Raw genomic sequence first — 27,552 nt, 5'->3', positions numbered from 1 at the left:
CTTGACGGATTGGGCTGAAATTTGGCAAGATGATAGCTCACATTCCCGATATATAGGCATATTCTTATCTCAAAAATCCTTTCGCAGTGGCTCTGTAGTTCCCCATGCTAACCTTATGAATATTCATATTTAAATGGAATAAAAGAATTTAGTCAGCTGTTTCAAATAAAAAGGTTTGTTCTATGTTATGCAATAGCATTAAAGTTATAAGATTTACTAACAGTGTGCAGCACTATTATTTTTTTTCATTTATAATAAATAACAGCTAATAAAATTTGAACTATAAAAGCAATGAGATATTTTTATTTATTTTTTGAGATATTAGATATCTTTTTTTTAAAGATATTTTTCAAATAATTAATAATTTGTTTTTAGTGGCAGAACATAATGGATATGGTAGATGTGTAATAGTATGGTAATATACCTTTTATTTAAAGAAGCAAGTGTTATCAAACTGTGTTCTACCCTACCCCATTGCAAACAGAAAGCTTGAGTATAACTGCCACACACATTTTATACTTGTATGCCAACCCCATACGAAGGACGGGTACTCTGCTAGTTAAGACATAAAACCCGTAAACAATTTGGCTTCCAATATTGATATTAAAAAAAGTTGGTACACTTATTGGTAAGCGTATCTTAATATCATAACACCAAAAAGGTCTACGTACAACCTTTTCATAATTAATTCATAGGTACAACGGCTCCACTTTTATATCTTCCAGAATAATAAGTGAACAGACTTATATCGAGCTTCAGTATCCAATAGTCAATGGTCGAGAAAAGTGGTACAGTTGAATTTCGTATCTAAATAATATTTTAACGGTGAGTTTTGAGACTAGTTCAGTCAATCACCACTAGATGTCGCTACCGTCGAGGCTCGCGGCAGTTCACCTAGTCTCCGCTAGATGTCTCTTCATCCGATAACACCTAATCCACTATAGTTTATATATTCCTGATCGATTTTAAATGTTTAAAATATATAATAAATAAACACAAAATTGTTTTTAGGTAATATGTATTAAGCTTTACATTTGAAGTTGTCTTATTTTAAATTTTAAGCTGTCGTTTTTTGACAACAATACATTTTATCGGTTGACACTCGCAGTGGTTTGTTAGTTTCTCTTAGAAGACTAGCCTCAACTGGTCCTGCCTGATTAAAATATGTAATCTGTAGTTAATTTCATTTCTTTGAAAAGCCGAGAGTTGTGTCTCTTTAATTAAGTTGAGACCGACGATTGGCTTATAATACAATATAACTAGCTTAGCTACTTAGTTTTGTATGTTACCGCGTCTTTACCTGCTATGTTGCTATTGCTATGTTATAACCAATAACAATGTATCATACAACACAAGAAGTAATAACCCAGCCCAGAAAATAAATGTTATGGGTCGGAACCAATTAGTGACAAGACAAGCAAATCCTAGGTTTACAAAAATTACAATACCACTACTACTGTATATACTATACAATACCACTTACTACTACACCATAATACTATACCACTTATACTATATAGTTGAGCGGAGCGAGCGAAGCCCCAACTGGTCACTACCTGAGTGCTGTTTTAACTATAGATTTATAATACAAAATACTTTGATTCTTTAAGAAGCCGAGAGTTGTGTCTCTTACCTGAGACCGATGATTGGCTTATGAACACTAGTACAAAAACAATTAGCTTCTTGTACCTTGCTTGTACCCGCGTCTTTACCTACGGTGTATATCAAACAACATAAGGAGTAATAGCCTAGTCAATAAAGGTTTTTATCGCCACAAATTAGTGACAAGCAATACTATATACGATACCACTTATACTATATAGTTGAGCGGAGCGAGCGAAGCCTCAACTAGTGACCATGGTAATAACCTGAGTGCTGTTTTAACTATAGATTTATAATACAAAATACTTTGATTCTTTAAGAAGCCGAGAGTTGTGTCTCTTACCTGAGACCGATGATTGGCTTATGAATACTAGTACAAAAACAATTAGCTTCTTGTACCTTGCTTGTACCCGCGTCTTTACCTGCGTTGTATATCAAACAACATAATGAGTAATAGCCTAGTCAATAAAGGTTTTTTATCGCCACAAATTAGTGACAAGCAATACTATATACTATACTATACCACTTATACTATATAGTGTAAATACTATACCACTGTGTAGTACACACAAAGATATACGTTGTACCATTATGTCCCCTAAAATTCCCTTCAGTGCTTTCCCCTCCACCCACTCCTAAAAAGTCAGGTTTTACCAAATAACGCGTAAATACGATATGGCTCATTCGATTAGAATAATCTTCATTCGTTGTATTCCTTAAAGTGTGTTATTTATTACCATGTATAATATTTATAACATTGCAGGCGAAGCCGCGGGTACAAGCTAGTACGTTATACAACTTTCCAGTTAAGAATTAAGAAAATCTTCACAGGTGTGACATAATTTGTACCCCGTAGTAAACATGTTAGGTATTTTACATTTTCCCAATTCCCCCACTTATCAGCGTCTCCATCACTTCCCATATTCTAGGTAGGCACCTGTCTAGCCTCTGTGTCCTACCTGCATCCGTCTGATGGTCTGGGCGCCGGCGATAGACGCCTAGAATAACTGCAACGGACTGGCATACTGCCCAGTGGCCGTCAGGCCGGGGAGGTAGTGATCTGTTGTCGGTCGGGCCGTGCGCGAGTGCGCGAGTGCGCGAGTGCGTGGGTGCGTGCGTTTGAATTGTTTGTTTTTTTCGAAGGTGATTGGTGGTATCCAACGCAGACACCGAATAACGGGTGAGCAATCAGCTGTTTTGTCATTTATCAGCTGACCAATAGTGATTTTAATTTATTTGTGAATAAATTACTAATTTTTAGAATATATTTGAATATGTTATCGTATAACTTGTATCTCCTCATCATACTTCGGAGTTTAACTGATATATTTTTCCAGGAAAAAAATACAAACAGATTAAATTACAACAAATATAAACTGGTAAAATGATAATAGATGAATATAAAACAATGTAATCACAGTCACCACTGAGCTTTAATTATGCATTATGAACAAAAGATTTTTTTCTTTTACAAAATAGTTGTGGCACATTGATATGTCCCTAACTGAACACCTAAACACAAAGATGACTAGATTGTCCTAAATATGTTATGAAAAACTTTACCATTGTTTTTTGAAGTTTGTAACCAAGATATGTATACTATAGTAGACTCTATGCCCTTCTGGGGCAATAGTACTCCATCACTAAACAATTCTGGCATTTTATACAGTAATAACTTTAGCCCCAACAAGAACAAATCGATAACGATTTTGTAAAAGCATTTATGTTTGAAAGTGATTTCTGATGAACATCTCTTTACCTTGAGCGACAATTTGGAGCAAAGTTAAAATGTTATCTTGAAATAATTATAATGTTTATATAATGTGTATAATAATAATAATGTTAAATGGAATATCCTCAGTGGAAAACTTTGTAACGTTCTTGAATGATCGACATAAATAGCGTTCTACAAACAAATTTCAGTTAAATGTTACGTATGCGAATTTCCAAATAAGTTTACTTCACGTCCTGGTGAAGGCTGTCAAGAATAAGGAGGTTTAGAGAAAAAAGGAATAGGAGATAAGATGGGTTTCACTACATTACTACCACTACACCTACATTCCGAAGAGAGATATTGGCAACTTTATGTACAGTAGTTGATAAGGCTGAGACAACTGGCATCCGTATGTCAAGGAATTTCAGCTTTAAAAGTAACACAGAAGTACGCTATGATGACCGACGTGACGAAGGAAAAATTAAACCTACACAGCTTAAGGGTGGACCTCCCTTTGAAGTAAGCACGAGCCTCACAACTAACAGATATTTTTCCTCAAATGCTGTAAAAGCATAGATTTAATCTGCACTGATGAAATCGCGGAAGTGCTTACCACAAAAGATCCACCAATTTGATTTTAATACTATTTAAAGGTTCTTTCGAAAGAAGAGCACCCAATTAACGTAGAAACAATAACTCCAATGATGTACTGTATGGGAAATATTTTATTCATTGAATGATCAACCACATTTTGTAAATAACGGGATAGTGCCAATAGTAATTATTGTTTTTACTCTTAGGCTTAAACAATGTATAATTTTACTCTATTTATCAAAGATAGATTAATTAGCCTAAGCCTTGAGAGGAACCGTCGATTTTGACGGGCTTTACCTACCCTAGCTACTGTTACTTATTTTAGCGATACCAAGTTTACATTTGATCAAACAGCTGTGATGATTGTATTTTTGACGATTCACTGCTGATGTCAATTAAACTTGAATAATATACCTTCTTGATCATATCCACACCAAATGTGGATTTACTTATTAAAAGAATACTCGGTCAGATTATATTGTTATTTTAACAAAAATATCAAAAGAGTCGGACGGTCGACGGACTCCCGGCTCCCGATCAGAGAATGAATGATGATTTGGGCACATGATGTGAGTCCGGGGGAACATCACCCCACCCTCCTCCGACCCAGAGCCCGGAGTCCATCCACCGTCCCGATAAGAGTCCTGCTTCGTGCGACCTGTTATATACTTTCAACAATGCTATACATTCAGTCGTATATTGAACTACTTCTGACGCAAATTAAATTGTGAAAAAAATGTATTTTCAGTTTTCAATAGGAACATTCGTGTTGATTAAACTTCACATTACAAGATTCAACCACTCAACAAATCATTATAAACCTATTAGCATCAAAAAAATGTATTTAAAGTTGTGAGGTTCTCGGCTTTTATCGATGAATCGTGAGTTATTGGTTGCGCTGACATCTAGCGGCACAAGCGGACACTTCTAGCGCGCGAAGTGGTACACAGTACGGCACCGACTTGGGAAATAGCTAAAAATGTTTCTTATACTGTCCGAAGAGAGTGTTATTTTTAGTATTGGATTTTTGAACAAAAAAATGAGTCAGCCTACTGTCAGTGGTGGGTTTAGCCTTGGTAAGGAGTAAGCATTTAAACATTACTCAGATCAACACCATTTACCTTTAATTTTGAATTTTTTTTTCAATAAATTTTACTATCTGTCTACCGATTAATCCAATTATTTACTTCGACGAGTAATCCCCAGGTATACTGTTTATATTTTCTAGCTCGCTGAACAATCATTGAAATTTTGAAGGTAAATTTTCACACTTCAGGTACAGAAATGTCTTCTACTCTGTATTTTATACTATGCTTATAGCTTTGTTCTTCTTATCAATAGCAAACCTTTAGTGACTCTATGTACTATCACTTAATTATCTAAGTGAGAAGCAATATTTTCATGGACAGTTTTACAATTGCAATTAGGGATTTAATAGATTTTTTTTATAAAGCATAAACAATGTTCTAGTTTTTAATGAAATGACAGATGATAATTTTAACCGGCCGTGCGCGACAAAGGCTGCGAGTTGGCACCAAAACTACTTGGAAACAAAGAATCAGACAACGCAATTAGAGGAGCTATTTTGAATGGGGAGAGGTTACACCCACAAATACTTGACATGGCACGTTTCGTTTAGCTACATTTCTCTGGTTTGATAATGGATTGGCATATTTTCAACATGCTTGGAAATTCTAGAATGAAAAAATAACATGTCAAGTAACACTTTTAAAAACTACCAAGACCAAATTTTGAAACCCTATTCGGAAAAAAATGTATGTAAAAAATCTTACATAGGTACATAAAGTCCCCACGGATTGTTATTTCTTATTTCCATAAAATGTGTTTTTATATTTCTAACGAGATTAAAACAACAAAAATGCTGCAATCTATAATAAATAAAGATTGAAACTTTTATATATGATCAACTAAAAAAAATAATGACGAATTTAAAGTGTTTACAAAGTGTACGGGGAGTTAATAAAATAAAACATGTTTAATTGCATTAACTGATTACCCCACAGCACATAGGGTATAAGGATATGGTAAAACAATTACATTATAGTACAGCAATATTAAATATTGTTTCCAAAACTCTAATGTCTAATTAATAAATATATACATTAATTGGTAAGTAATGATTGGCAAGTTTATAATGTTATTTAAACGTTAACAATTACATTTAGTAAAAAAAGTAATTAGTTTTTTTATGGTTAAAACCATTAAAAATACTCTGTACTAGTAAAATAAACTTTTAAGTTTATTCAATGCATCTATGCATCCCTCAATTTATTGCTGGTTAGAAATGTTAATTCTCCTAGAATTGATTTAACAGCTGATCGTTACTCGACTTTTATTCAGCTGTTCTTTTTCATTGCATTAACATTTTGTAAACAGTACATAAAACACCGTTGATATTTATATCACGTAAGTTCCACCCTATTTTACTCAATTCGTATTATTTATCTGTTTCATTAAAATCTAGACTAGTATAATCTTGACCGCTGTCTTCTAAAAGTACAGTGGAGCCTCGATAGCGAGACCCTCGTTTACAAAATCATCCTCGATAACAAGTGTCATTTTCATATCATTGAATTTATATTGCCACTAGCTGAACCCGGCAGACGTTGTCTTGCCTTTGACTATTTATAATCCCGCGGGCTTTGCCCCGTTTAACTTCTTAATTTTCAAGATGATCTCGTTCGCATGGCTTAATCACGTCCTGGTTGAAGTTCGTTCGCTACGCTCACTCACCTTTAGATTGGAGCTCGTTCGCTACGCTCACTAACTCACCTTTAGGTTGGAGCTCGTTCGCTGCGCTCACTTGCCTTCAGGTTAGCTCGTTCGCTACGCTAACTCGCCTCCAGGTTGAAGTTCGTTCGTTACGCTCACTCACCTTTTGGTTGCAAATTAGCTGTTGTCATAAATGTAAAAGAAATAATAGTGCTGCACCCTGTTGGTAATCCTTGTAACTTCAATGCTATTGAACATCATAGAACAGAACCAACTTGTTTAATTGAAACAGCTGTTAAGATTCATTAATTCCATTTCTCATAAGGTTAACACGGGAAACTCCAGAGCCACTGGGGCGGAGCCGATTGGACGGATCACGAAATTGATGGTGTATAAACCTATTCCATGACATTCTACACCAATGTACCAAGTTTCGTGGCAATCGGTTCAGCGGTGTCTGAGTTTATCACTGCCAAACAAACAAACAAATATATATACAAAACATCCTCTTTTATACTTATAGATTAATCACATGTTGTTGCAAACCTCGATAATAAGTCAACCTTGATATCAAGTCTTGTTTAATAATCCTCATTGGACATGGGAGTCTTGTTATCGAGTTTCTAATGTACAAACACTGAAACACTTTCGTAATATTTTGTTGCCTTTAATTTTATCTTAGTGCAAAATAGCTTTTGTTGCCGTTTTTCACTCAGATGTAGCAAGGACCGTGTGGCCTAATGGATAAGGCGTCGGACTTCGGATCCGAAGATTGCAGGTTCGAGTCCTGTCACGGTCGTTTATCATTTTGCCAATCAAAAATGACCACTAATAATTTTATTAATTCGCTGTAGTATTTTTATACTGTAAAACGCTCTTGGGTACTCTGTTTTAATATCTTTCTGAAAATATCAAAGAATCCTTTTTGGTATTGAATTATTTGGCGGTGAAAGTTTCAACAAGTAGAATATTGTTGCTACATTACGGTATTATTGAACGAAATTGCAAACTACTTAAATCTTTTTATCGACATATTATGTGTTGTTAACAGTAAAACAATTATCATTTTCCATTTAAAGCACACTGATAATATCTACTCCAAACAATGGAAGTAGATATTATCTTGGCTCATATTTTTAACCAATTAGCGCATTATTCTGATCTTCGTAGGACCTATTTTAAGCATAATTTTATATTTAAAAATAGGTCCAAATGTTAATTTTATATCATGAAGTTATATAATAAATATGCAATATGGTTAAATTAATTAGTTTAGTATGTAGGATTGTTGCACGAGAATTAAGCGGGTTTGTTGCAACACGAGAATTAAACAATGTGGTGCATAAAAATTAAAGAGTTTTTAATTTTAAAAGCAGTACGGGCTACATTTTATAAAAAATACCTTTCCAAAATAGATTTTGCCCTGAAAAATATTAAACACCACCATTATATAATTTTAATTAGTTCACATTTTCAATTTTCACTACTTACTGTTTTAAAATTAAAATTTAGCATTATACCACTATTTTAAGTGCACTATAAAAACTAAACGGTGGACTGGAAATTTGGTTGGTAATTTAAAACATTGTCAAACAATAATTCGAAATCCGCGCCTGCAAGTATGTGATACCAAGTAAAAACTGCATATCTGATGTGAAATGCAACACAATACAACTCAATACACTTTTTGCAGGCGTTTCTTAAATGCGGTTAGAGCTTGAATAAATATGTAGTTTTTTAATCCTTTGAATATAGACTGAAGTAAACGTTAAATACTTGTACATTACATTCTCATTCTCAAGCTGAATCCATAAAAAAATGTAGTGGCATTATTTTAATAATTTCTTTAAAAAGACCCATTTTGTTTTAATTCACCAAATTATTTTTTATCGTGTCAAAATAAATTGCAACCTATCATGACTGCATAGTTTTATAAATAAATCATCATCGTAAATCATTATCGTAATAAATCATAATAAACAATAATTACAACTAAAATTTAATATGATTCACTATATGAGTTCCTGTTTGTTGCTTGATAAACCAACGGTATTGTAAAGTGGAACCTCGATAAGAAGACCCTCGATAACAAGTAACTTTTGCGAACATTTTAAGCCCCCTTGAATCTATTTACCCCTAATCACAATGTGATTGCACACATAGAATGCGTCAACCTTGATAACAAGTCTTATTTAATCCCACGAGAGTCTTGTTATCGAGGTTCTACTGTGATTGTAATGTAATCTAGTATGTGCTCTATGGTATTAAGTAGGGCACGATACAGTACTTAGGAGAAACCGTTCCCTTTAATACGTTCCGCGGAATACGGAGACAATACACAATACATTAGTTAGGTATTGTGTTGTAGGCCTATTGTATTTCTATATAGTACAATAGCAGCACTTATACCGCTGATATGTCATCAATGGATAAGACATTCCATTTAAAGTATATCAGAGATATTACCGTAGTTTGTGTTTAAATCTGGGGATATTAAAGTTTAAAAGTAACATATTCTTATAGGTCAAAGCTCGTTTTAGGTTAGCTGAGTAATTTAGAATTTAAATGTCTGTAAAATTAGTGCAGTCCTGCAAGAATTGGTGGGAAAATGTTGGAATTTTACGAAAATGTTGTATAAACAATACCAACTAAAAAAAAATGACCAATAAGAATACTACGTGAAAAATAAACTAAAAATTTTGTTTAATTTATCCAATTACGTACACTATAATTCAGTTGCAAAATATTTAATATTCCAAGTTAGATACCGGTAACGGTTGCGTTTGCTTCAGAGATAACTTTTGTACTTCAATGGTAATTTACTGTATCCTGCAGACCAGTTTTTCCAAAAGATAATATAAATGCATTATCAATAAATAATTCCCAAAGACTTACATTATACTATCATTGCACAACTTAATATTAGGCAAAACTAAAATTGTATGTATTAGAAGTCCGCTGGAACAATATTACTGCTCTATTTGACCCATTTTATAAATAAAACAACTAGGAAGCAAGTTTATATTTTATTTGAAAAAATTCTAGTCTTATCAAATTGAGAAAATTAAACAACCGGATATGAAAGATGTTGAAATTAAATTGTTCATGAATCATTTTCGTTTATCAGCTGATCCGATTAATCATCTGATTTCTATCTGGAGCAGTGTTGCCAAATCTACAGGTTTTACAAGACCACTATCAGCTGGTACATTGAGTTATCGTAATTTCCTCTTGTATCGATTATTGAGGAATGTCGACTAAAAATCTATGCGATAACTCGGTCAAAGCTATTCGTTACAACAAGGTTACAAGAATAAACACAATATAGGTACACGATTTAACCTTCCATTCAGTTTTTAAAATATGTCGTGGTTAAGCATCAAGTTTATGTTGTTAATGTATCGTTTACCATTGATAAGTTGACAACAATGAGATCAGCTGATTTCCCAGCTGTCCCCGCCGCTACATCTCTGCGCCGCGTCGCGCTTTGCTTCAGTCGTTATCAAACCGTTGTGCCGCTCGGTTGTGTTGCTGTGTCGAGTGCCGGTGTTTTCGTTGTGAAATGTGTTTTTGACCTTGAATTATTTCCATGGGATTATCATCGTTTGTGTACACCTCACATGCGCTTCGGAGGTATTTACATTTATAATCTTAGTAGAAAGTAGCTTCATAAAAGTTTGATGTATACTATGAGCGGAAGTTGTGTTATCATTTTGAATATATTGTGTAAAGTTAGTATACAATAATCACCATTCGAAAGGGTGAAAATTTGAATTTGAAGGTAGTAAAATGCAGTATGGTGTATATTTGTATGTACCTATTACTGTATATTCGTTACTGGTATCGGTTATTTAGTAGAACGATATAACCGAATAACGTATATAGGTTTACCTCAAAAAGCAGAAAATATTTGTATGCAGATTTAAATAAATAATTAAAGTTAATGAGTTTACAATTTATATAGTTATTATTTTTTTACTAGCAATCCACCATGAGATTCACCAATAGATGTTTTTACCTTAAACATTTCTTATCACCCAAATATATTGTTATCAATGCTGTTAGTGCTCGACTTCAAAATGACCTTGGCGTTGCTATTATTATTGCGGATAAAATTGGACTTGTTAAAGGTTGTTTTCCACTCATGGACTATATGCAATGTATGTCATACCCAAACACCTGTTTGAATGAATTACGTAATGTAAAAGCTAGCAAATAAGTTAGTATGATCACAGACAATTTAATACTTTAATGTTGTTTACTTTAATGGTTTTTGTTGTCTGTGGTAGGATCATAGACAAAAAGAATTAAATATAGACCGTCAGCCGTGCTGCGGTTACCATGGTTACCATAGGTTCTGGCGCACACCGATGGGAGCACCTTGTAGTACGTAGGTCGTACGCTGTAACCACATGGTGCTCCGAGCTGTGTGCGCCAGAACCTATGGTAACCACAGCACGGCTGACAGTCTATATTTATTCTTTTTGTCTATGGATTATATAGCTTTGGAGAGACAATTTAATTGTACTGATAAGCTATCGTCATTCTTATTCTTCGTCATCATCTTAATCACAAACAACAAAACTATTCCTTATCACAAAAGTTGTAGTGTTATTGTGTTTGTTCTCGTTTTATATTTAGCAATTTGATGCTTCATTCTCTGGTATCAGATAAACCATCAGCAATTAATTGTTACAAAGAGTTTTACTAAAACAACATAAAGTCAGCTGTTTTAACATGATGTTAGGAGGAGCGGTCGGTCTGTTCTTACCCTGTATAATAGCCCCCATTCAATGCATTGAATGCATATCAAACTGTGTTTAGTAATCAAAAGGTGTTTCTCTCCCCCCCCCCTTACCCTTCCCTACGAGGCCCTCAATTTTAAGGCAGCTGCCGCCCAAATGCCCAAACCAGAAAGGTATAAAGTCTATCTCGATTTTGGAAATGCATTTTTATTTTATTTTGTACAACAATTAAAATACGTTAAACAGCTGTAAAAAGAGTTTGTTAATTAGACGATGTCATTGCTGCGTTCACTGTCCTCCACTTAACATTACTATTGACCAAATATGATTTTGCTAAAGTAAATAAATGTTTACTATTAAACAAAGTAATATTACTCAAAGTAAATGATTTAAGAATAAGTTTCCCAAATTAACCATTTGGGGATATGCTGGAATCGGACGCATTACTTTTCTGACAATGATTATCCAATTACTCTTTATAGTTATATTAGCATGTCTACTGTCTATATCCCACCACTCCACTGCATTGCTTATTTTATCCAATGGACCAACACAATATCCAACAACACGAGGCATCCACCAGCGCCTATAGACTCGCTCGGAACACAGTTTATCCAATTTAAGTTTACGCTAAGCCACGCCCACTTCTTGTTACGTTCCATCTACTTACAAACCTTCAATCCAATTTTGGAAGTGATATATCCGTCATTTGTTAGATATCAAGTATTTTCCAGCGTTGAAATGATTCATTGATATTGTATGTATCACTCACTTTATCATTTTATGTAGCCTATATTTTATGCCTTGTAGTCAAAATACATCCCCCCTTCTCACCCATTAAATAAAAATGAAAGAATTTCCTTTTCCGTTAATTCACTACTACTAATTTTTATTGCAATTCCATTTATTCACTACCAGAACTTTTTCATAATCAGCAATTTTGGTTGGTTAGTTAGGTTAGAATAGTTTAATTTTACAACTGATATATTCATAGTGTAGGCTTAATGTTAAAAATATCGGAATTGCAATAAAAAAGTAGTGGTAGTGAATTAAACGGAAAAGAACCTGAGGTTAGAGACTTCTCACTAATTATTTCATTTGGTGAAAATACCCTCATGAACGAACACTCATCATTAATTATGACTTGTGAACGAATTGTGCTTTATCTAATACCATGTTCATCTGCTTAAATCTTAAGTTTCATGAATATTAGAACAGAAACTGTATGTTTATGGATCTTACGTGAACACTAATTTTGTGTACCCAAATGTCCCACTGTACAGTCTGTACAGAGGAACCTCAATTAGAAGACCCTCGATAACAAGTGGCCATTGACAACAGAGTAATTTCGAATACCATTGATTTCATACGACTCTTGCATGTTGTTGAAAAATTCGAAAAGAAGCCATCCTTACCTTCCAGGTGAGATAGACTTGTTATCGAGGTTCTACTGTATCTGTTTCTGTTATATCATTGTTGATTGTCCGGTACAAGAGTTCCTCGCCAGGGCGCGGTCGTAGCACCGTTGGATGTCCACTACCTCACCCAAGTAGGCCGACGCCCGCACGCCCAGGCACGCGCCGGTCTAGCCCCATTTTACTTTCTCCTCTCTCCTCACACTTTCTTCCTTGTTTTGCCGCTTGCTTTGCCACTTCTTTCTTCTGTTTCGCCGCCGCGCGGGAAAGTATAATGCAATTTGGATGATTGGTCGATGATTATTTTAGTTTTGAGTGATTAGACTTGTAATTAAATTGTGTCATTAAGTTGTAGTACCACACATAACGACCACGCCTAATAATTATAGAATAACTTAACATAACCTAACATAACCTAACCTAATCTAACATAACATAACCTAAACTAACCTAATATAACCTAACCTAACATAACATAACATAACATAACCTAACATAACATACCATAACCTCACATAACCTAACCTAACATAACCTAACCTAACCTAACCTAAGAGTGGTAAGGCTAGATTGGGTTAAGTTAGGAAGATTTTGTTATTTAAATTAATTAAAATCTTATTTGGAGTCGATTGATTGGTGTGGTTGGTATAGTACCAAAGTACCAGTTACTAAGCTTTATTATTTGATGGCAATCGCAGGCTTCAAAGTTGAAATCAATAAATGAGAAAATAGCCAAATTAATATAATTATTTTACAAAGTTATTAAAAAAGTTGTCACACCATAACAAATTATCAATATTTACAATACGAAAATTGTCTTTCTGACCACCCCAATGGGATATGTGATAAAATGGTGTAATATTTTATATGCTGTGCAAAAATGCATTGTGCAATGGCAGTTCTATTAGTTAAAAGAACCAGTCCCATGCTTTGCCAACCAAGGAAAAGCGTAGATTTTACAGTAAATTAACCACTAATGAATTCTCCACTTTCTTGCTAATTACCTAGGTTTGACTATTAAGCAATTCAATCAGAACCAGCGATGTGCATCCTGAAGGAAAATGTCTGTTGGAGAAGAAAATTTAATAAAACTACTAACATAAATGCCAATACCTTATAGCAACACCACTAACGGGAAATGGCTACGATTACTCAGAAATGGATAAGTTTAGTTAGGGGAAAAACAGTTTTACCTACAACACAATATTATGCACTCAAGAATCTTCATTGTCAAAAACTATTTTTGAAAATGGTACTAAATTCTAGTTTAGCATTTTAAAGAATGCTCTTGCATAATGTTTTGGTCATATCCAACTTGAATAACCCCATAATCGTATAGGCCTACATAGAAATTTGCATCAGTGATATGACATATTTAGATAAAATCGTATACATTGCACTATCATTAGATTTAAAAAAGTTTCACTTAATCTATGTGAACTTTGCACGCAAGAGCTCTTGGATTTCAGCTATCAAATCGCTGGTCTAAATAGCACAGGTTAAAATAAATACCTCAATTATAAACGCGCAATCGTAAAACGGATGTTGCGCCAGCGGACTCTGCAATCTGCAACGATTGCGTCTGCACTTGCAAGTGAATGTAGACGTGCTGTATCTTATCTTTAACCTATTAAAGGATAGGTTTGTTTTCTAGGTTAACCAAACCCAAATTGAGAAGTAAAGATGTTGTATGTAGTAAACCCAACTGCAAAATGTTAGTTTGGTGCCAAAAGGTGGATCTTTGTGTGAAATCATTGTCATTTATCTATTTGTCGTATAAATTGTTAAAACTAAGTTCTGTGTGCAATAATAAATTGCGATAATACCTTATTTTGTACTTACGTATAGTAACACATAAAAACCAATGCAATGAAATTCAATTTGATGCTAGGAGAGATTATAGGTAGTTTGAGAGTAGTTGGATCAATTTTGGCGCAAATTGTGCAAATTCAATATTGTCTGGCTCAATCTACGTAGTCATCTCTGTTCAAGAAAACCATAGTACTTGGACTTTCTCTATCATACATTGCGCGCAACGTGCTATGAATGCGCTATGGGTTGCGTGGATGTATCCGGTAGGGTGGCTGGTTGAGAGGTTGCGCATAGAGAGTAACTGGTTGCGCGATTGAGCTGGGGAGGGGTAGGGGGTAGCTTGGTTGCGCCCAAAAAAGTGGCTAGTGGCATGGTTGCGCCCTGGTGGGTGGAGGAGTGGCTGGTTGAGTGGTTGCGACCAGGAAGGTAGATGGTTGCGACCGGGAGGTGGTTGGTTGTGTAGTTGCACCGGTGAGAGTGGCTGGTTTTGTGGTTGCGCCTAGAGGGTGGCAGGGTGTCATCCACTCGAGTGGAGATTACAGCTTACGTTACATAATCTGTCTAGAAGGGCTTCAGGGTTGAAATGCGATTAGGAACATGATTGCCGTCGAGCATTGCGTGAGAGACGACTGAGAAACTATCACATTATGGTAGAACTACTTCCAGCCTTGTGGAACAACAAACCATTACTATTCACGGTGTAGGAATAAAATATCAGGTGTAGGACAATTTTATTACTCTCCTCCACCCTTGATTTGAGCCTATAGAGACTTGAGTCTTCAAATTTATCATTATTTCTTGAAATTATAAAATTCGAACATTGATATTTAACTAAAAAAATGCACTTTCTTGTTCTTACAATGAACACAAATACATATCAGCTGATTGAGAGGATGGTGAATGGGTTTACTGTGGTCTGAGTGCAACTTTGTTTATCAAGAGTCAATTAGAATGTTTTCGACCACGCAGCCTTCTCCTTTTGGGAGAATGGACTCTAAATAAACACAACTATAAACAAACCTTAAGGGGCTCAGGTCCAACATTTCGTCTGATCTTCGGCACCGTGAAACATGTTCTTTCTGTGATTTCATTTGATAGAAAATGTTTCAGAACGTCTTTAAGCATAATCTTTTGGTATAAAAATAATTAAAGTTAATCTTTATTATATCTTTTTAAAGCCATATAAAATGATCTATTCATTTCGAACCTCTTTCCTAAAATTAAATACCCCATTATAAATTACGTACCCTTTTATTATAAAAATTTGTATTGCTTTTTCTAACTTGATCATCAAAATGTCATGTTTCACCCAATAATCTCGAACAACCCATATCTGTAAAGCAAAAGTAGCATTACTTATCATTCCTATCACGGAGCGAAGTGATTAAATTCGCGAACGTTGGTAGAATTGTAATCAATCAGCTGTTAAAGGCAATAATTGGATCAGCTGTTTGCCTTGGACAGAGAAAGTGGAAAGACCTCCGAGATGAGAATAACGCACAAACACAGCTGGCGGCTTCTTGGAGACGATTCTTTGGGATTTATTATCCGGTCTAATCAGAGATGAACATAGCATTCCCAGTGTAAACAGAATGTTCAACGGAAAGTTCAAGGGCTTGTACAATGTTCATTACTTTCTCTTAAATCTCGAGTGGATGTGGATGTTTGTCGGAGTGACGAGGCAGTTTCTACAGTTTTCTAGACTTTGTAGACAAAGATAAAGATTGATAACCGATCAAATATAGTGTTTAAGGTCCCCTTTAGTTGTTTAAACTGAAGAAAAACCAACATTAGGAAAAGAGATAAATAAAGATAGAATATTTTAATAACCAGATTGATTGTTAACTATAACTCATGCTGTAGGATTGGGTTGTTTAATCTTACCGAATTGTTTGTCCAATGTCAAAGAACGTAGAGTTGATGATAAAACGGGAATAAATCTGTAGCTCTATGAATATATATTATCACAGAATAAAAACAGTCTTTTACCATAGATAAAACATACTATAAATATACTCCCTTAGTAGATTTCTCATCCTTATGGAACAGCTGAAGCCATATTTTATTGTTAGTTCTGCAAGTTGCACTGTAGATGTCGTGTGTTGTTTACAATTTATTTCTTGTTATTTCAGTCATTTAAAACCTTGTTTAGCCAAATAATACGATCTAATTATAAACAATAACTCGTCCCCTAGTTATATAACAAAAAACATCAAATCCCTAAAATAATAGAAAAGATTTCGTCGACACTAGCGATCGATTCGCGGACCGAGGAGCGCACAATACCTGCTCTAATGGGAGGTCATAAATAAAATCCGTAGGGGTAGGACCAAGGAGCGCAGAGTTACCTTGCGCGCCTCGGTCCTACCCATGCAAGGAACTAATCCCCCAATTATACGGATTAAAAGAGACAATGGCTGGGTCAACCCTGCAAGTAAATCCCATTAGTCACGCCTCATTGAATACACTACTTTAAAATGAAAATGTAAGGAGTAATTTTGAAACTATAAATATGTTAACAGAGACAATGCAAGATACTGTATTATGCATTCGAAGTAGTAATCTTAAAAACAGTTGGTTTTTGTCCTACGTTAATAAGCCCAATTTCAATGCAGACAAACTGCATAATTTTCTAAGTGCAGTTTAATAAAAATTTAATACTTATCACTAACTAGTACGGAACTAAATTTGCATTATTCTATTATAATTAAAATCATATTAGATTATTCGAGACAGCTAAACTTTCTCTCTGCGTTTCAGAACTATCAAATGTTTACATTATTTTGTTTTGCAGGTATAGTTCATACAATTTTGAAATAGCTTTGAAGGCATGACGACTATTAATTGCTTATAGCATGCTTTTTCAGTGACTGTTTCCTTTCCACTACTTAATTCTAATTCCAATTTAATGATTTTCTCGGGTTTCTCAAACAACTGTTCTGTTGCTTTTCTTTTGCAGCTATTTGATATCGGACTGAATTTACTTGACTTGTTTGGACTGAATATTTGCTTTCGTCGGTGTCATGATTATGCTGTAGATTGTGCTCTAGTATATCAGTTGTTTCCGTGGGAGTACCGCGCACGGACGTTTTACCTCAAGACATACCACACAAAATCAATTGTTTTTGTTTTATGTTATCACCAGAAATATGCATGATTGTTTTCCATGCGAAAAGAATGTTTACGGTGCAAATTTAATGTTTACTATCATATTTTGTATGTTGTCGACGTAAACAAACACACATTATTTGTAATTGTTTGATTAACAGTTTTAATTTGCAACAACCAAAACTGTACAATGTAAATTTGGACGCACTATATTTGCGTAGTGGTACGACAATCATTGCAGCATAGTGTTTGGAAACTACAATGGGTTGCTGTAATTTATTTATTCCCTCAACTTATTACTTACATACTTACATTCTACTACTACTAGTAGAATCCTATTACAGTAGTATTACAGTAGTAGAATTCTATTACACAATTGAACTCTAACTAGTCTGTAACTCAATAGTTTAGTGAACATAAATCAAATGTATGCAACAGCCAAGGGTGAACAGTTTACTCACACCCGCAAGGAAGGGATTAAGGTCAGGAATGGAAGAGTACAGTCAAGACAAGCATTTTGCACGACGCACTCGCTGGCGTCCCAGGCACGGGGGAGCAGCTTACCAACTCCCGGTTACAAATGCGCCCTAACACTACCCCAAAAAGACTTTTCGTTCTCAATTGGCCCTCTATCACGTGTGCTCCCACTATCTCCGCGTTCCGCCATCTCCGAACCCAAATCTGTCCCGCCATCTCCGAATTCTTGAGTGACCCTTATAATCCCGTCACTGCCTACGTTGATAGCTGTCATTGCATCCACGGCTGCGAAGCCCCGTGGATGGAAGATTTAATGAAAATTTAACCCGTGGGTTAGGTTAGGTTAGGTCAGGTTAGGAGGTTAGGTTAAGTTAAGTTAGGTTTGGACGGAAAGTCTTAACGCAGGAAGTAACCGAGGATTATAGGGGTCACTCTGAAATTCGGAGGTAGCGGTACACGGAGATGGCGGGACGCGGAGATAGCGGGAGGTCTCTATCAATGACCTGTGTTGCCTGTACAGCGAGGCATTTTGAGAAGGAGAAAACCGGCCGGAATGCTTTAGGTTGATCAATAACGAAGATAAACATGGTCTGAGTTACACACCGGTAATCATTGAGTTGACTCTATTAAACTCATTGTAAATATGACTGTTATTCGTGTTTTAAAACTCCTGTAATACTTTGCAATTGCTCGAATTCGAGCAACATGTACACTAGTGTTATATTATACATAATTTGTGTCATTTAACAAACGTTTTACATGGTGACAACATAAACGCCAAATATAGATGATAATTCGAAAACTAAAAGAAAGTAATACAAATTGAGTTTAAATTAGGAAGATGATTTGGAATTGCAATAACTTTAAAATTATATGGAATTTGATTCATGCTACCATATAAAGTGTTGGCTAAGTAACTTTAAAAAATTGTTCCTTTGTAAAATCTTGTTTTTGTAATATTATGTTATCACTGTTGGCATTAAAAAGTAAAGCTTACCTCCTAAGAAATGTGAAATGAATTGAGAATGGCCCATTTTGTATTTTTGGAAGGGATTCAAAATAGTACAAAATTGTCCACATAAAAAGTCATCATTTTGACAAAAATACAATATACATAGTAAAATTCTGACTCCGATCCTTGCTCTCGAGTCTGAGAAACTGCAAAGTATATCAACTATATACTGTATTGGTACGTATGTTTTGTATTACCTTTTCTTTTTATCAATCAATGGAAAAATAAAGTACTTCAATGGATATGCGCATTTTACATATCATAAATCATCAAAAAGAGATGGTTTCTGTGTGTTGAATTTACCTATAAAACTAAGATGTAAAATTCAGGTTTTTTATCAATGGTGGGTACACGTTGAAAGCATTTAATTGTATTCATGGATTTAAATTAGCTAAGGATTTTACAAACCATTCCTGCATAAAAATCAGTATATTTCATAGCGAGGGGTCCCATTGCAAATTTGCACATTTTAATAGGGTTCAACACCTTTTCTAAGGTAAAACTAACGATGCAATACCCCTTTATTTTCAAAGAATATGTTTGTTTAAAGCAGTTATTAAAAGTGAATAAACTTACTTATTTACAATAATTTCCATTCATTGATTTTAGATCCACACCATGAAGACTAAAGTCACCTACCTTAATCAAGTCGCAATTATTAAAAAGTAGCCTATTTAAAATCCATTTTTATAAAATAAAAAAAATCTAAATGTGGTTTAACATTCAACTGAAGGATCAGCTTTTATATTGCAATTTAAATTCGAAAGTGAAAGTGTACGGCCTGGTAATTTGTTGATACATTAGTTTGGTAATAAGTTGCACTAGAAAAATATACCTGAATCAATGGTGCAGTCAGTGAGGCGCGACTAATGGGATTTACTCACAGGGTCGACTCAAGCATTGTCTTGTTCAACCCTCGTAAGTCGGGGATTAGTTCCTTGCACGGGTAGGACCAAGGAGCGCAAGCACCTCTGCGCTCCTTGGTCCTACCCCGACGATTTCTTCGGCCGAGGGGTTGACAGTTTTACGACTTGCGCTCCTCTGTCCGTTTCCCCTAGCGATCAGTGTCACCGGACATGAACTATACACGAAAAACGAGATTCAAAATTTAAAATGGGATAAGAGGTCTAACTGTGTTGGTTAGTCTATGCTTTTACTTTTTTCTGCAGTATTCTCTATGTGTTTGTTATTAACTACACTTTCAACAATGAAAATACATTTGTGTCACTGCCATAGTCCATCCGTTAGAGAAATTACATTTCTGTAGTTTAGTGTAATTACCTCCAACGTAATTAACCTAAAAGTGTCTCGTCACTCGTCAGCATAATTATTCGCTGCGTCCATTTTCCTGGAACCCACTTAAAATGTGAAAGGCTTTGACAAAACTTTGTTGCGGAATTCGTGGGTTCCTTTTCGGTTATTTTTACGAGTTTTAAGAAATCAACATTTTAAAGGGTCAAATAATTGACTCTAAAGATACTTTTTGTAGTAAATTTTATCTTTAAGCTGCCTTAATCAAATGCTAATCTAATTTATAACTGTTGTCTTAGTGAGCTCTTACCATTCAATTCAATTGCAAAGAGCCATCGCTTGCTTAATGTCTTATACTTTATTGCTTAAAAGTTACACTTCTCAAAATAGGTCAATAGGTCTATAACATTTCTAAAAATTAATATCTTTTCCATACAGTTACCTGACAAAGCACTGATTACAGGGTGCAAAGTAGCTAATTCCTACACAAATAACAGTATCCCCATGATTTTACACCTCTCCATGCAAAAACGGTGTGTTTAGTCATTGGTGTGGTCATAGCCTCCTCTGAAAGAAGGCTGCAGCGAGAGAAAAGTGGCAACGCCGCAATCCCGGCCTACTGAAACAGCTGTTGCACTTATTCATGGTGAAGCGTCTGCGCAATGTTTATGTTTATACGTTTGTTATCACCATGGCAACAGGCCGGCCGGTGCGACGTTGCCACACATACGCCGTGGCCTTGTAATAGTATAGAGATGGTCTTGTCCTTTGATCCAAGGTTGCAAGTAAAATAACTGCCTCTTCTCTAGCATCTCGTTTAATATTTTAAATATTAATTTCACTGTTTTGGATGAGAGAAACTATGTTTAATGGTTCCTTTTTTTCCGCGGTTAGATCAAAAAGCCCCCCATCCACCTTTGTTGGGTCATCTGTCGCAATCAAGGCCCATTGAACAACCTTTATTCCAGTCCTCTTCAATCAGACTTATCACTTGATCATCTGCATCTGGCCATTCTCAACCCCTCCCCTCCCAAAAAAATAGGGTGGAAACAAGGGCTCTTTTGGACAAGGGCAGCTCGTGCTCTCTTCCCTCGGGGGTTAAACAGCTGATGAAATACAGTACGTGACCTATGACAACCAGTTTTACATTAGATCCTTTTTGGTGATATAAAATGAGTAATGCAGCAACTAAGAACCTGTTTCACTACAGAAATACAAATATTTTAAGTAAGTAGGTTAACAAAAACCTTGAAAGGTTGAACTTCAAGAAACTAGAGGTAATTCTATCATCTAAGAAAAATTAAATCCATGATTTTTACAGTTATAGTCTGTATGCTGGAACCTGCTTCCAGACTCTCCTCCACCTGGGACGGGGCTAGGTCTTAAACCATTGGTCAGCGTTTTTAGATTTTTCATGGTAAAAGTTCTTCCCTAGCCTGCTTCTTTTCAACACTATTCATCATACAGCCAACGTGCAAGGAAAACGTAAAAAATGTTACGTAGGGGAAATGTCCCATAAGTGCATGTAGGATTGTGCTTATATTCCCACACAAAGATGAGTCACTACAATGTGTGTGTGTGTAGTATTGTGCTTATATTGCTACACAGACACACATCCTAGCCAAGAGCTTCACCACTAAAGGAAGGGCCGCCACAGCCACGCCTACTAAATATTAGCAATTCTAATGGCACTGTAAACTTCGGCTATGACAATCAGTTTTGTACGATGTGAGTGTAGTTACTCCTTGGCCTACTTGTCACAAGCAGCTGTCTGAGGAACTTTGGCATCTTGAAGATATTGTCTGACAGCTACTAGCTTGTGGCTCTGATTCTGAAGAATTATGAACAAATTAGCGGTTTGTGTATTAAGAGCGCAATGACTGTTTGTGCTCGTAATACACACACTAGTTTTCCTACCACCACCTTATACACCCACCTTACCACCCCTTATACCACCTTATCACAACACACAGATTAACTTTTTGGTTGTATATAACATGTATTTTAGGTTATGTTTGCTTTTTAGGTTATGTTATTTGCTTAACGAATGTTGCGGTACCGGATCCGCGGCTGTGGTTAGTGTAGAAACGCCAACAGGGAAATCAGCTGATTAGCGAGCGGAAATGATCCATTCCCGCACTAGAGCGTAAATGAGCTATTTTGCGTACTACTGTTAGGTCTAAAAGGCGTGGCAATATGATCATTTCCAAGCAGTGGTAGGAAAATATGTTTCTTGTGATCATTACAGTGGCATTCAACTTTCATAATTTAAATAGATTCGCCATTTTGTTCCATTTTCCAAAACTATTTTCATAAAAAAAACCTATATGATGATTTTGGAGAAGAAGTCAAGGAGTTAATTTGATCCTAGACCCCCAAAGACCAATAGATGATTCGGTTGGCACGTGCAGCCTCAATGAAAGACATACCTAACTACAATTCAACGAAGCACAATAATTGTCACATCGCTCATCACAATGGGCACAATGAAAGAGTATGATAAAGGAGCTTGAGCAACAGTACTTTAGTACGATCACAATACACATACGTGTGTGAAGGCGTAGCCTTGGGATAGCGGCCAAGGTCACGGCAAGGTCAAGGTTTGCATCCTTCTCTGGAGTCTGGAATGGACCAGTCGACTTTGATATTGAGGATACCCAGCATATTTACTTTCCCTGAGACATGGACGGAATTTGACCAAATTGCTGTCTAAAGTCGATTTCGATACATAAAAGGTCTGTTGATTAAGAACTTATAACAGTTCCAGATACAGATCGCATACTTTAATTCTTTTCCGTAACTGCTACGAAGCGTTTTTAGTGCACTGAAACAATGTGAAGAAAAGAACAAACATTTGGAACTAAAGCACGTTTCTTCAAGCATTCCAGGATTTTAGTATTCTAGAACCACGGATAATTTACAATTCCGTTTATTGTTCGAGAGAAATAACATGCCTCAGGCGCACTCGAAGACTTTTAAAAGCAGTCAGCGAGTTTTGTGTGGAGAAGACACATTAGTAAATTACTAATGAAGTAACTGAAGAAGGAAAACATTAGGAGAAAGCAGTGACGTCACCAAACAGCTGATTGCCAGCTTCCGGTGGAATGTCTGGCGGGAAACGCAAACGGAAATCCGCAGAGCGAAATGAGACCTTAATTATTTTAATTTCCTTACGAGATTGTAATAGTTATTATTATTGCGTTATGACATGCATCAATTTCCTTAGGATTTCTGCCTTTTACTTGCGATGTAAGAAATGCAACGTAATTTCCTGCGGTATCGACGAGGATCTAACCCAAGGCTAAAGTTTCATCAAGGTTTATTTCCCTCATTTTTTATATCCTGGATGAAGTAATCTGTCTCGTGGCCCTCTATCTTCCTATGACTTGGCTAATCCAAGGTTGACGTAGGGGTAGGAGACAGGTTCCATCGTACAGACTATAGTATCCTTGGCTACATTATCTAAACAAATGTTTGCTGTCGGTTTAGGGTTTAAAATCGTGAGTCCTTTCAGAAAGCGAGGCGCATAACCAAAGTATGAAGCTGTAAAATTGAGATGCAACGCGCGGTAGAGTGATCTGCAGACGTAAATAGAGCGTTCGAAAGCAAACAAACCAATCACTACAAACCAGACCAGCGCGTGCAATTGTTGTGGACTGAAATGGATTTACCGATATGATATATCGTATCACGAACATAAATTCTGCAGAAACTTGGATATGCTGCAGTCTGTAATATTAATTATAATTGAAATTGAATTCAGCAGTTTGGCTTTCTATTTCTCGGGCAGGCAAGATTTTTCAAATGGTATCTCGTCATGAAATAGGTTATATAAATATCTGATACTTTTTTTTACAAAAAATTGGCTACAGCTGTTCCATATAGATGGGACGTCTACTTCAGTATCCAATAGTCAATGCTATAACTAAAGAAACAAATTGTCTAAAGTCAATAAGAAACAAAACAAGTTATTTCACTTTATGTTACACTGATTCTTCAATCTAAGGGGTAAATTAGTTGAATGTGTGTAAATACAGAGTGTCCCCGAACTCTTCCGACCTTTTAAGGTAGAATTCCTGGACCTAAGTTAAATTAAAATATCATGATACAAATTTCCAAAGCTTAAAACTGTCCCGTACAGCTTCCCTTCGGTTTTTTCGACACAAATATGACGTGACACTTTAGTTTGTTTGTTGTCCAGGAATAATACCTTAAGGTCGGCAAAGAGCCCTGTATAGAGGTTGGACACCAACTTCAACTTCGCGTTTCACTACGCGTTTTTGATAATAATAAGTCTCAATTAACTATTTATGATGAGTTGAGTGGTTTTATCCTGTACTACATACAATTTGCAACGGCTCTGTGTCACTGTTCCCACATTGTCACGAATGTGATGTTTCACTGTTCCATGAAGTAACACATGGTGCGTTGTCCATCTGTTAGCTCAGCTGTTTGTTGTGTACACTGTACATGTACAGTCTGTGTACTGTACATGTACACGAACACACCTCTCAATGCTGAGATTACAAACTTTGTCGTTATGTAACTCAGCACACACGCTCACTGTACATGTTATCAACCTTGCTATCTTGTTTCAGCCGTCTGTTATGTTCAATACATTTAATATTAGTGCGGGTTAATTTTAATACTTTTGATTTCGATGTTGGCCATAAGTAGTTAGATATTTGACTGGTTTATGTGTAGACAGTTAAAATCTAAGTTCTCTAAAAATAGAGACGCCTATGTACAGATTATAGCCAACATGCACGAAATAAAAAAAATGAGAAAAATTAGGATTTTACAAATGGCCTCCGCTGAGGCCAGGGTGCTCCTAGACACTTTAATCAGTTATAATCAGGTTCTGCCTAAAGCCGAAGCCTTGTCCAGACAGATTACATAACAACGGTCAGTCATGCGAAATCATCCCCAACAACCCTCGTAAAAGACCACACTTAATCTCATAAAAATACCAGAAGGTATCCTTTGGTTGGATGGTTTTCAAAAGAGATTTTAGTTAGGGTAATTTTGACACATATATGTGTACTTCATAACCTTTTGAGCGTAATGTGTATAACTGCTCAAGTTTAATTTAGTTATTAAATGTTCAAAAGTTGCACTCTTTGTGCTTGGTTCAATCTACCGTGTTAAACATAAAATCAGCTGATTGTAAATGTTTTTATTCTCTATGTCATCATTCGTTTGTCAAGAGTCAATTAGTATGTTTTCGACGACACAGCTGTCTGGGTGAAAGGATTTAAGTAAATAAACACAACTGTAAACAAACAGGATGAGCTCAAGTCAACGTTATTAGGGTCTGTTTTTTATGATAATTGCAACCAATGATCAGCAGGATCCATTTTGAATCGCTTATTCTTCTGGCGTTTTTCAGAATCGATCCGGCAACCTTTAGATTTGAGGTTAGCACTATAATACTCAGCTACCCAGCCAGTTTTATTTTTATTTTTTTATTCAATGTTGCAATTTGCAAACCGGCCCCTTGTCATAATTATTTACCTAACTGCGAGTATTCCATAGTGTGTCTCAGTAACCGTTCCAACCGACTGTTCTAACACCTTTGGTGGTAACTATAACAATATACTGTAAATAGAAATAGTCGCAGTGTGTGTTACAACCAGTTCGGTGTTTTGCCTCGATGTCAAAGTCACACAATGTCGGGCGTGGTTATACCTTGGGTGGGTGACCGCTCGACCACGTGGACTCACGTTCCCATCGGCTCAAATATTGATTAATAGCTTCTCTGAGGGAACCGCTACACAATCAGCTGATTTACGAAATTAAAAAGTTTAAATTAATCGCGATATTTTGTAGGTAGGTAGCGTTTACCCTATAATGTTAGTTAACTCTGTCATGCATAGAATCATTAATTTATTTACGGTGTTTTAAAGTTTTGAAAAGAGGTTGGGGGTGTTTCCATTAAACTTAGCGCAGTTAATTAAAGTCCGAATTACAAATATTTATACATACCAGTTTAAAATAAAGAGAGAGTGGGGAGAGCGTTTGGTATATTCTAAAAAAGGTAGTAAAGAAAATTAGAGTCTAGACAACCCATTGAATCAACACTTATAATAGAGAGGATCATATTGTATGGAGATAGTGTTAGGAAATGTACAAGTGAGATTTAATTGTTGAACCATAACACACATTATTTTTTGTATTCTATTTTTTTAATCCTCTAGTGACTGATTCGATGATTTTGAAATTCAAACATTAGAAATTGAAAATCACCTCACTCCTTGTATTCTTTAATCTGCAAGTACCTTTCGGTGATCTTAAACAAATGAACGTCACAATAACTTTCAAGCAGTTTTACATTCTCTCTCAGTTCCATGAATTTAGTTTGTCTATACACACTTGTCTGTGAAGTGCAGATATTTCTTGGCGGCCGATGACTGACTGATGACAGCCGACTGATGACTTGTCTGATTTCTGATGACTGAAGCGGTTTTGTTCAAAGCAGAAGATGACAAAGCGCCGTGTCCGGTGTGTGTGTGGAACTTCGCCAGAAATGTGTTTGCGATTTGCGATATTGACAAAGTAACTGCCAAGTTTCCTCCTCCACGATCCGCCAGAGCAATGACTTCAGCCAGACTTTCCGGTCAATATAAAAATAAATTCGCTTTTAAAGGTCCAGTGATTCTGGATATTTATTTGAGTTGGTTTCACGAAGAAGATGGTTTTTGTGCTGATAAAATATCATTGTTTAGTGATGTCACAAAAAAATTTTATCACATAAAAATAATAATTTATTCTTACCGAAAAAGCTTAACAGAATATAACCAGTGAAATTCTCTAGGACCGCGTGGTCCAATAACTAGTCTCAAGTTGGTGACAAATAAATAACAGAACCCTTCATGCCTTGAGGGATAAGCCCTTGGTCGTTTCTTCACATCATAAGTCAGGCTCAGGCCGCATTTAGCCTTGACAAGGAGCAACAAGGGAACAAAAGAGCAACAGACCCAGAACACATCCTTGTGGAACCCCTAGTCTTGGTGAACTGTTTTGGAAATAGACCCTGTCCTAAATGGATTTTACATGTAATGAAGTGTCACCGAAAGATAAAAATGTTCT

General features: G+C 35.8%; 1 protein-coding gene and 1 non-coding gene across 3 annotated transcripts in view; both read left to right on the top strand.

Annotated features, from left to right (window-relative positions):
* Nucleotides 1–2,685: 2,685 nt before the first annotated feature.
* The window catches only part of LOC129002236 (uncharacterized), a 61,935-nt gene continuing 37,068 nt past the window's right edge, over nucleotides 2,686–27,552 (top strand). The window contains exon 1 of one of the 2 annotated variants that reach the window (XM_054429894.1): nucleotides 2,686–2,782. The gene's annotated coding sequence lies outside the window, so the exon portion shown is untranslated. Of the gene's footprint in view, nucleotides 2,783–10,156; nucleotides 10,277–27,552 lie in introns of those variants that run through there. The other variant, XM_054429893.1, reaches the window with a different exon arrangement.
* On the top strand, nucleotides 7,370–7,442 carry Trnar-ucg (transfer RNA arginine (anticodon UCG)). Its single transcript has one exon. It is a non-coding gene; the product is annotated as a tRNA-Arg (tRNA).

This window comes from Macrosteles quadrilineatus, unplaced genomic scaffold, assembly GCF_028750875.1.
Source record: "Macrosteles quadrilineatus isolate MER2022 unplaced genomic scaffold, UCM_ALF_1.0 Scaffold_9__3_contigs__length_116548681, whole genome shotgun sequence".
Taxonomy (NCBI): domain Eukaryota; kingdom Metazoa; phylum Arthropoda; class Insecta; order Hemiptera; family Cicadellidae; genus Macrosteles; species Macrosteles quadrilineatus.
This window is presented reverse-complemented; position numbering and strand designations above follow the sequence as displayed.